The 10,540-nt window shown below is 39.1% G+C and overlaps 1 long non-coding RNA gene across 1 annotated transcript; it reads right to left on the reverse strand.

The window, feature by feature from the left end:
- Positions 1-3,447: 3,447 nt before the first annotated feature.
- On the reverse strand, positions 3,448-7,005 carry LOC125555836 (uncharacterized). Its single transcript, XR_007304895.2, has 4 exons — positions 6,121-7,005; positions 4,665-4,832; positions 3,690-3,817; positions 3,448-3,497 (listed from the first exon to the last, which is right to left on the reverse strand). It is a non-coding gene; the product is annotated as an uncharacterized LOC125555836 (long non-coding RNA).
- Between the last annotated feature and the right edge of the window lie 3,535 nt (positions 7,006-10,540).

A 10,540-nucleotide genomic window follows, 5' to 3' on the forward strand; every position in this document is an offset into this window, starting at 1 on the left:
TGACATGGCATTTGTTATGTGAATTATTGCACGGTGGAGCAACTCAAGCAAAAAAAATACATCATGGCATTTTGTGTTTCGGTCCATGGCAGTTTTTACAAAGCAGCAGGACATTTTATAAATTTATGCGTATTTTTTTGTTCATGGCAACTTTTATCTAGAAGATAGCAGTTTAAAGTTCATGGCATTATTTATTTGGACGATGGCAATTTTAAAGTTTAAGATGGAAATTTTTGAACCAAAAAATGTTTCTTTTGACCGGTAAAAAAAAGTTAACTGAGCCTTTTGGATTAGTCGGGGGGTCGCTCTGGCCTACCCCTTGCGGACGACCAGTATCCGTCGCTAGGAGACTGTTCACCCTGGCGACTGATTTCGTTCTATTGGCCCTGCATAACATATTTGATGCTCGTGTCAAAACGATGTGGCTTCACTGAAACTCTGTGAGCACTATATTTGAACACAGGTCGTTTCGATAGTGCATAGAGTCGCTAGCCACTGCGCCACAGTTGACTTCGTCTTTACATACGAGGCGCATGCTACTTGAGGTAAAAGACCTCAATTTTTTTTCTCCGTTCTTTTCCCTTTTCCCTTTTTTCGTTTCTTTGGTTCTTTGTTTGGTTTTCATTTTGTTCTCTGGTTTCCTTTTTTTCGTCATTATACTTCGTTTTTTCTGTTGTTTTTATTTCCGTTTCTCTTTGTTTTCTTTTCATGGTTTTTATCATTTTTCTTTCCTTTTTCTTTTCCTTCTTCTATTCTCAAGTTTTATCATTTATCATTTTTTTTGTTTTGCTTTTTTTCTTGTTTTTTCATTATACATTTTTTTCGTATATGTCAACAACATTTTTCTAATACATATTCAACATTTTTCCATTACAAATTTAACTTTTTTAATACATAATAAAAAAATTATATACAAAATTAAAAAAAATCAAATGCTTAATTAACATTTTCAAATACAAGATTAACATTTTTAATGCATAATCAACATTTTTATTATCAACACTTTGTTTTTTTTCAAATGCTGGATTAAAATATTAAATACAAGATTAACATTAATACATGGTCGAAATTTTTTCTATGAATATTTTAAAAAAATAAATGCTTTATCAACATTTTTTTAAATGCAAAATTAAGAGTTTTTTGAATGAATGGTCAACTTTTTTTCTATACACGTTTAACATTTTTCAAATGCTTGATTAACATTTTCGAAACCCTGCTCAACATCTATTTCAAATGCTTGATTACAACTTTTATATACAATGATCAATTTTGTTTACTTTTTTAATGCATGGTCAACATTTTCTCTATACACATTTAATATTTCCCAATGCTTGGTTAACATTTGTGAAATACTTGTTCAACATTCTTGTGAGAGCCTGACTTAGCAGGAATGATATACTACTCACATCAAAAAGGAATTACTTCTTTGCCGGGAGCCCATTTGAAAATTCTAGAATGGGTGACCGATCGAAAAGTTGGCAATATTTTTATTTACATTATCAACATATTTCATCATTATTTTCATACATGATCAACTTTTTTTATACGCATTCAACATTTTTAAATGCATGATTGACATTTTTCAAAACATTATGTAAAGTATATTATGGAAATATATATGTTAATAATATTTGAAATTTTAACAAAAGTAAAAAAAAGGAATAAAAACGAAATATAAAGAGAGAGAAATAGAAAACAAAATTAGGGAGTGTACTACCGCGAACTGGGCTGGCCCATATATTTGAGCGTCAGCTAGTCAGAAGCTCGACTCGCTGAACGCGAGACATAGCCGCGCCCCTGAATCTCGGCCTCTGGAGCCTCGTTCTGGGCCAACCCCCGGTCGCGAGGCTGCTTCTTCCCTTTTCTGTTTTTGTATTTCTATTTCTTATATCTTTTGTTTTATTTTTCTTTTTCCTTTTTTTCTTTCCTTTTTATGTTTTTTTTGTTTCTGTTTCTATTTATTTTCCATTTTTTCTTTTTCTTTCCTTTTTCATGTATTATACAAAGTTCATTGCATGTTTATATACCAAAATGGTCATCGTATATTTAAGGAAATATTCACCCCATACTAAAAACATGCTCAACATATTTCGAAGATGGTTGTTGTGTATTTTTATGTTGTGCAGCATATATCAAAAAAAATCAATGTGTATTTAAATATTATTCAGCATATATCACAAAATGTTGAATGTCTATTTAAATATAGTTCAGTGTATATCACAAAAAATGTTCTGTGTGCATTTTGAAAATAGTTCAGGGTATGTTTCCAAAATTTTCAGCATATATAAAAAATCAATAAATGTTTGGAATTTCAGAAAAAAAATGTTCATGTTTTTCAGTTTTTTGTTCACTTTTTTTAAAAAGAATCACGTTTAAAAGTTTGTTTGAATTCGAATTTTGTCCATGAGTTTTTAAACATTATTTATGATGTCCGTGAGCTTTCATGAAAGAATAGCATGGATTATTCAGAAAATTTCAAAATAAATTCAGTTCTGCCTCTGCAATTGGTACTTCAAGTCTAGCGCTGCGAATGAACCGCTAGAACTCATAAGGTCTAGTAGTTAGGAACACGTGATAACAAGCGGGACTTCGTCAGTTCGATCTCGCTCATGCAACACTTCGTGGTGATTTTTTTTCCGCGCCTCCAGTTCGTTAGCTTCAAATAGGCCACCCATTCGCGCACTATAAAAAATATGTCAACTTGTGACCACCACTATTGGTCACTGAATGGTCACAAATTTCTATTTGTGACCTTTTGTGACCAAAAACATAAGGTCAAAAGCTGGCCGTCATAAACTGACATTAGCGACCTTTCTTCTGGAATGGTCGTAAACGTTTACGACCAAAATACGTCTACTATGGCGTTTTGGTCACTAGCAACCTCCCCAGGCCACGTAGGCATCCAGCGTGGCAATCTGATGTGGCACAAGATTCAGCCCGGTCCGATTAGGTGTTTTACATGGGCCGAGCCCAATAATTCAACCTATTTGTGTTTTTTTCTATCAATTTTTGGTCAGATTCATGGGCCAAGCCCTACAATTCAGCCTTTTTTATTTTCTGGGCTTAGGCCATTTTGCATTCCGTTTCATTCAGGCTTTTGTTTTTGTTTTTCATAAATGCACAATATTCCAGTCCACTATTGTTTGGGCCATAGCCTTTTTAGAGCCCAAATATTATTTGATCCAATAGAACATTCAGTCTTTTTCAATCACAGATTTCAATTTTACACATTTCAATAGCAAACAATCAATAATTCTCAAAATGATCAAATCCAGAAATCACTCAATGAAACTCACAACAGCACATACACATCTGCACGATCCATCAAGTGTACATATAATCGGAAACAAATACACAGGCACCAAAACATGGTGGCAACATCAACTAAAACTACTGTGCACATCCCCAAGCATTGCTGATCCAGCACCAGCCCCAGCCCAAGGTGTACCGGCCCCAGGCAGTCGCATATTTTTGCTTGTCTGGTCATGGTCCTTCTCCTGCGCATCCAATTCAGAAGCACACTCATAGTAAGTTTGACATAGAAGTAGCAATTTGAATGAGAAGCAGCAACAACAATTTGATTTGAAGGAGGAGCAACAACAACGGCAAGTACTTTCTTCTCATTAGGATAGCAACAAGAGCAGTTTGGCATAGTAGGAGCAACAGCAGTTTGATGATAGCAGCAGTACCTGATATCAGCAAAAGTAGTTTGAAATATCCTTGGGCGGCCGAAGATGGTGAAATGATGATCTGATTGTTCTTAGACAATGGTATCAAAAGATAGGCTTTTAGAGTAAAAAAATTGGCTCCAATCAGCCTGCATACAACAAGTAATAAAATTATTAGGAGAGAGTATACAGTTACCAACAGCATGCATAAAACAACTTTGATGATGTAATTTTTACTAAAAATGACAGCCAGGTTTCAAGTATATCCCCATCATTAACATCATACAATTCTAAATGTAAACGAGATGGCATTTGTATAGACCTAGAATCTCATATGTTGCCAGAGCTAGAAAAAATGAGATATTCACTAGCAAATGAAAACAGGGACCTGCTGGAAACATCACACTACGAATGAGATATGGTGCATATTTTGCCAGACAGAGATGGCATATGTATAGACCTAGAATTAATCACAAGGGATAGGGAGGGAATTAGTCATGTATATTATTCCCTCATGTATATTTTTACTAGTACTGCTAGGTTGCTAGCTAGCTGCACGTATACATCTAGTAGTAAGCAGTCACAAGTCACAACACATATCTCATTCCCCTGTTCCACTTCAGGAACTAGTACAGCAACATAGGATGATATTGGATGGTACCATCTTATCTTACAACAAGAAAAACAACAACACATCTAGCAAGAATGGATTGACAATCAGCTAGTTGCTGGTCCATCATTTTATAGTATGGTGCAAGATGGCTATCATCAATTGAAAAAATCAAGATTGAAGAATTCAAATCGCATTGCGGTTCAAATTCCAAATTGTTTGGTTGCTACTAGGAGTTAATCAACCATCAACTAACACTTAACAGTACAACAATTTGACCTTAAACAGCAGCCAATATGAGTAGAATATTAGGATTATTAGGAAACGGCAAAAACATGCAGAGAAACTATGAATAGAAATGAGTTACAGAAGACAGTATGCATTACAACTTGCTGGTTTCTTGACTGAAACTACTGCTGTAGGGCTGCCATGTTGACTGATACATCAAAGTTCATAGCACCATTAAGAGCCGGTTGATTTGGATCCCTTCTCTGCAAGTGGGCATTCTGTTGTTGCAATAGCCGAAGTCTCATCAGGTGTTCCCTTGACTTCATCTAGTGCACCACAAAGAATTCCATAAATACAAAAGCATATACAATGAGCAGCACACGTGACTTGACATCCATTAAACTTGATACACAGAATGCAGATATCACATTCACATTTCATAGATACGAAAAAAATACAGTAGCATTCGCATCAGTAAATTACACATAGTATCCATGTTACGGCCTAATTAAGTGTAAGTGCACTTAGACAGCTAGTCACACTACAGGTCAGTTTTACTTTGCCAGATTATGTATGCCACATTCCACTTTAAAATAGTTAATGCATCCTGTAGGGGTTAATGCTCATTTAACAAAATATCAACACGAAGCACTCATTCAAGTGCACCAAATTAATAGTACCATAATCTGTATGGTTAATGTTCAAACACAGATAGGAAATCATATTGCCAAATGCATGCGCATATACCACTGATATCTTTGCAGCAGCATTTGCCTGCCATTTTACACATTAAATTTGATTAAGCATGTGAAGCAGTTAGACATGCTTCTCCATTTTCACAACACTGAGAATGGTAGCAGAAAACAAAATCGACCAGGTTACAGACAGGCAGCAAAGTAAGCAAGCGAGCAAGCAAAGTTTCTAGCGAATCCAGTGGCCGAATAGCCGAGCCAAGCAGCCAAAAGTACAAGATAAGAGCACGCAAACTTCTCTCTGGAAGAACACAAAAAACTTAGATCGGCGTCGACCACAACGGAAACCATGGGCGTCTAGCACCTAAGCGGCCACCGATAACTAGTGGACGCACGCAGGAGGAGAAGCGACGGGCATCCATCCACACGAGAACATCCCTGCTACGCGCTATAGTTTTGCACATATAAGTGAAGATAAAGAAAATCAATGCCTTCAGCGGCTTATCTGATTGAGCTTGCATGGATCATATATGGCGACTGCACATAGTATGCACAGACTACGCGCTATAGTATGCACAGACTACTGCTTTATGCAAAAAGCACCGGTCATAATGGCGACTGCACATATGTCAACTACTTTATGCAATGCCCCACGCCGTTTCTCAAATTGTACTTATCTAACAGCAATGCCCCATAGTCGTTTCAAACTCATCATACATAGTGATGCATGTGGGTATTCAGGAACAATCAGGAAGTGTAGCAATGATGGGCTACAACAGGTTCAGTTTGATAGTTCGTACATTCACTTTTGTTAACGACCTCCAAATTAATCTCAATCATGTCTGAATATGTGCAGTGCAGATGAACGTGCACTAACAGTGCAGAAGATACAGTCTAACAACGACACGATTTGGCTTCATACCTTTTTGTCCACCTAGGGGCCTGTGGATAGACTCTGCCCGACCTCGTCGGGGATGTATCCGGGCAACGGCGCACTCCACCTTGTGCCATATCAGTGCCAACTCCGGCTCTGCTGTTCGCCAGCAAGACCATACGAACCGGATCTAGGTGCTCATGGTTGTCGGCGAACTCCTCTCGTAGTGGGAACCTAGAAAAGGATGGCCTTGCCGGCGACCAAGCCCCGGAAGTTAGCATGGAAAACAAATGGTCAAATTAATTTGCAGATATGAGGGCACTAACCTGTAAATAGCATTGAGAAGGAACACCATGCCAGCATCATCCATTTTTCACCAACGACCTCCAGAACAGCACGAGCTCTGCCGCCGGAGATTTGAGGGCCCCGGATACATCCCCCTCCGCCCACGCACACGGCGACGGCGGCGGAGGAGCGCGAGCGCGGGAACTTCCACCCGGACCAGGCGCCTTCCTCGGGTGCTGCTGCTGCTCCCCCGTCGTCGTGGTCGTTGCCGTAGGCGCCATTGTGCTGATGTGCTCCCCCGTCGTCGTGGTCGTTGTCGTAGGCGCCAGCTACAGCTCCGTCCAGCCGCAACTCTGAGTCGCGGAACGGAGTAGAAGAGGACGGGGCTCGCGGGATCCGCGGTGGCGAACGGTTGCGGCTGGCTAGGGCTAGGCCGTAGATCCGGTCGAGGCCGCCTCTTCCATCGTTGGAGACGAAGTAGCTGCGTGGAAGGAGAGGTAGGGCGTGGCCGTCTGGGTGGAGAGGCAGGGGGCGAGGTGCGGGCGGTGGAACCCTAGGACGACGACGGCCTAGGTGGGTGGATGGATCCCGGAGCGAAACGGAGCGGAGCGGGTGGGGGCGGCCAGGGGCGAGGGGAGGGGGATGGCGGAGACGGGGGCGACGCGAGGTGGGCTGTGGTAGTCGATGGGATCTGAGATCGAGGGCGCCGTCGGTAGAGGGGATCTGAGATGGGGACGAGGGAGGAGGGGGACGAGGCCGTCGGTTGGGTGGGCAGCGACGTGGGCGAGCGGGGTGTGGATGGATGTGGGATCGAACGGATGGATGTGGATGGATGGATGTGGATCGAATGGATGGATGGATGGGCGCCATGTCATCGATCCGTGTCACAGCTAGTTCTACCAATAAGAATAAAGCACATGCAATTTTGTTTTCCTTCTTCATTTCTCAAGTGCAAAGTTGGGTCTTTTGTGGATAAACTACTAGATACTTGTTGCAAAAAGGCACAACCCCATTTTTCAAAAATATTAGACCACATTTTATGTGGAATTAACCAAATGGTTGTGTGCCAAAAGGTTTCGGTCCAGCTCTTATAAAAAGACAAATTTTCATCGATTCAATAGGAAATGAGTCAAATTTGAACTACACATGCCACATAGTTTACTCTTTAATTTTTCCAAAATTTATTTTTGGGTACATAAGTATCTATTTAATTAGAGAAACGCCAAAAGTTTTCCAAGATTCAACCACTAGCTTGGAACGGTCATGTCCGTCGTTTTGACTGCATTAACGGGCATGAATAATTCAAAAGAAAATTGAAAAATTGAAAAACCTTTGCATTGTGTCATTATATATTCATCTTGTAATGGAAAAACGATGTTGCCTAAGGTTTTTTTCATTTTCTTTGGACGAAAAAACTATTTTCCATTTTTCGAGTGCCCAAAAGGACGTTTTTTGTGAAGGGCCTCCCAAATAATTGTTGCAAAATTGGACCAAATCATTTTTCTAAAATACTATGCCATATTTAATGCACAATTGACCAAATCATTGGGTGTAAAAAGTTTTGATTCATCTCTCGTGAAAAAGACAAATTTACGCCGATTCAGCTGGAAGTGGGTCAAATTTGAACTGTAGCTGCCTCATAGTTTACTATTTATTTTTTCCAAAAATCATTTCTAGGTACATAAGTATCTATTTAATCAGAGAAACACCAAAAAAATCCATGATTCAACCACTAGCTAGGAACGGTCATTCCCGTCGTTTTGACCGCATTTTGAAACGGGCATAAAAATTCAAAAAAAATCAAAAAATTTGGAAACCTTCGCATTGTGTCATCATATGTGGCCAAGTTCCCAGGAAAAATAATAAACTTGTAATATGGCAATTATTTTTAAAAAGTGTTCTCAGAAACGAGTTATCACGTGTGGAGATCGATGACTTTCAAGCCAAATGATCAATCTTATGGCCACATTCATGGCATAGTTTTTTCAAATGATCTCATATTGCTTACAAGGGTGCATATTGGAATGGAAAACAATGTTGCCTAAGGAAGTTTTCATTTTCTTTGGACGGAAAAACCATTTTCCATTTTTCGAGTGCCCGAAAGGAGGTTTTTTTGTGAAGGACCTCCCAAATAATTGTTGCAAAATTGGACCAAATCATTTTTATAAAATACTAGGCCATATTTAATGCACAATTGACCAAATGGTTGGGTGTAAAAAATTTTGATCCACCTCTCGTGAAAAAGACAAATTCCTGCCGATTCAGTAGGAAGCGGGTCAAATTTGAACTGCAGCTGCCTCATAGTTTGCTCTTTATTTTTTCCAAAAATCATTTCCAGGTACATAAGTATCTATTTAATCAGAGAAACACCAAAAAAAATTCAAGATTCAACCACTAGCTAGGAACGGTCATTCCCGTCGTTTTGACCACATTTTGAAACGGGCATAAAAAGTTCAAAAAATTCAAAAAATTGGGAAACCTTCGCATTGTGTCATTATATATGGCCAAGTTCCCAGGAAAAATAATAAACTTGTAATATGGCAATTCTTTTAAAAAAGTGTTCTCAGAAATGAGCTATCATGCGTGAAGATTCATGGCTTTCAAGCCAAATGATCAATCTTATGGCCACATTCATGGCATAGTTTGTTCAAATGATCTCATATTGTGCACAAGGGTGCATCTTGGAATTCCAAACAATGTTGCCTAAGGAAGTTTTCATTTTCTTTGCACGAAAAATTCATTTTCCATTTTTCTGAGTGCCCAAAATGAGTTTTTTTGTGAAGGACCTACCATATATTTGTTGCAAAATTGGACCTATCAATTTTATAAAATACTAGGCCATATATAATGCACAATTGACAAAATGGTTGAGTGTCAAAAGTTTTGATCCACCTCTGGTGAAAAAGACAAATTCCCGCCGATTCAGTAGGAAGCGGGTCAAATTTGAACTGCAGCTGCCTCATAATTTGCTATTTATTTTGTCCAAAAATCATTTCTAGTTACATAATTACCTATTTAATCATAAATACATGGTTTGGTGGCGATACGTCGAGGTTTGGGCGGTGGCCGAGGCCCCCAACTCTAGAGCACGTAAACTCGCATGCCCGCCGCGTGGTCACCGCGTGACCGTGGCGTTGCCATGTGTTCTGGGCAGCCTAGGCATGTCTAGTTGGTTGGGCACTCCCCAGGTAGGTGATAGGAAGAAAATCACAACATAATATTCTCACGAGGAGACCAATCGATGCTCAAACATGAATAAGCAGCCAAGTGTTTGATTAGCGGTACGGGAAATGTACATGGCCAATGGGCGTGAGTTTTGGCTGATAATGATCATCTACTAAGGAGAATGTATTCACAAATTTTTAGCTCAAAAGGAGTATCCTAGGTGGTACTTGCTTTGCAAAGTACCACACTGGACAAAAATATGAATATTGAAGATGGGCTCAAAATAATGAATGGATTGAGCTGAAATTTAGTGGAGCATGGTTATTTGGGCATAGGAAAGCATTGTAGAAAATTGATACCATTTGAACATGCCAAAGTAGTACTTCCTTCACAATGCTCTTCTATGGACAAAAACTTGGGAAAACTAGTGAGATAGATTGGATGAATTAAATGAGCTAAAAATTGGTGTAGGTAAGTTACATAGGTATGGTCATGCGCTAGTAAATTTTCAGATCATTTGGGTAAGCCTAGCTAGTACTTACTTCATAAAGCTTCTCTCGAGGTAGAAACTTTGAAAATTTCCTGAGAAAGATTTACTAGGAAAATTGAGCTGAATATTATCATGTGGCAATGATTTTGGTATGGAAGCGTGCCCGAAAAGTTTGAGGGTAATAGGAGGGGTCTATATAACACTTGCTTTGCAACGTGCCAATTTGGCCATAAAATATAAATTGAACCTGGGCTCACATAGATGATTTGACTGAGCTGCAATTTGGAGGAGGGTGATAATTTGGGCATATGAAGGAACTGTATAAATTTCATGTCATTTCGAGATATAAAAAAGGTACTTCCTTCACAATGCTTCTAGGTGGACAAAAACTTTGGAAATTTGCCGAGGAAGATTTGCTAGGCAAATGGAGCTGAATTTTTTCATGCGGTAATGATTTGGATAGAAAAGAGTGCCCAAAAATTCCTAGGGCAATCAAGAATATATAAATAGCACTTCCTTCATAAAGTG

This window comes from Triticum urartu, chromosome 5A (genome assembly GCF_056163025.1).
Source record: "Triticum urartu cultivar PI428250 chromosome 5A, HENAU_Tu73, whole genome shotgun sequence".
Lineage (NCBI taxonomy): Eukaryota > Viridiplantae > Streptophyta > Magnoliopsida > Poales > Poaceae > Triticum > Triticum urartu.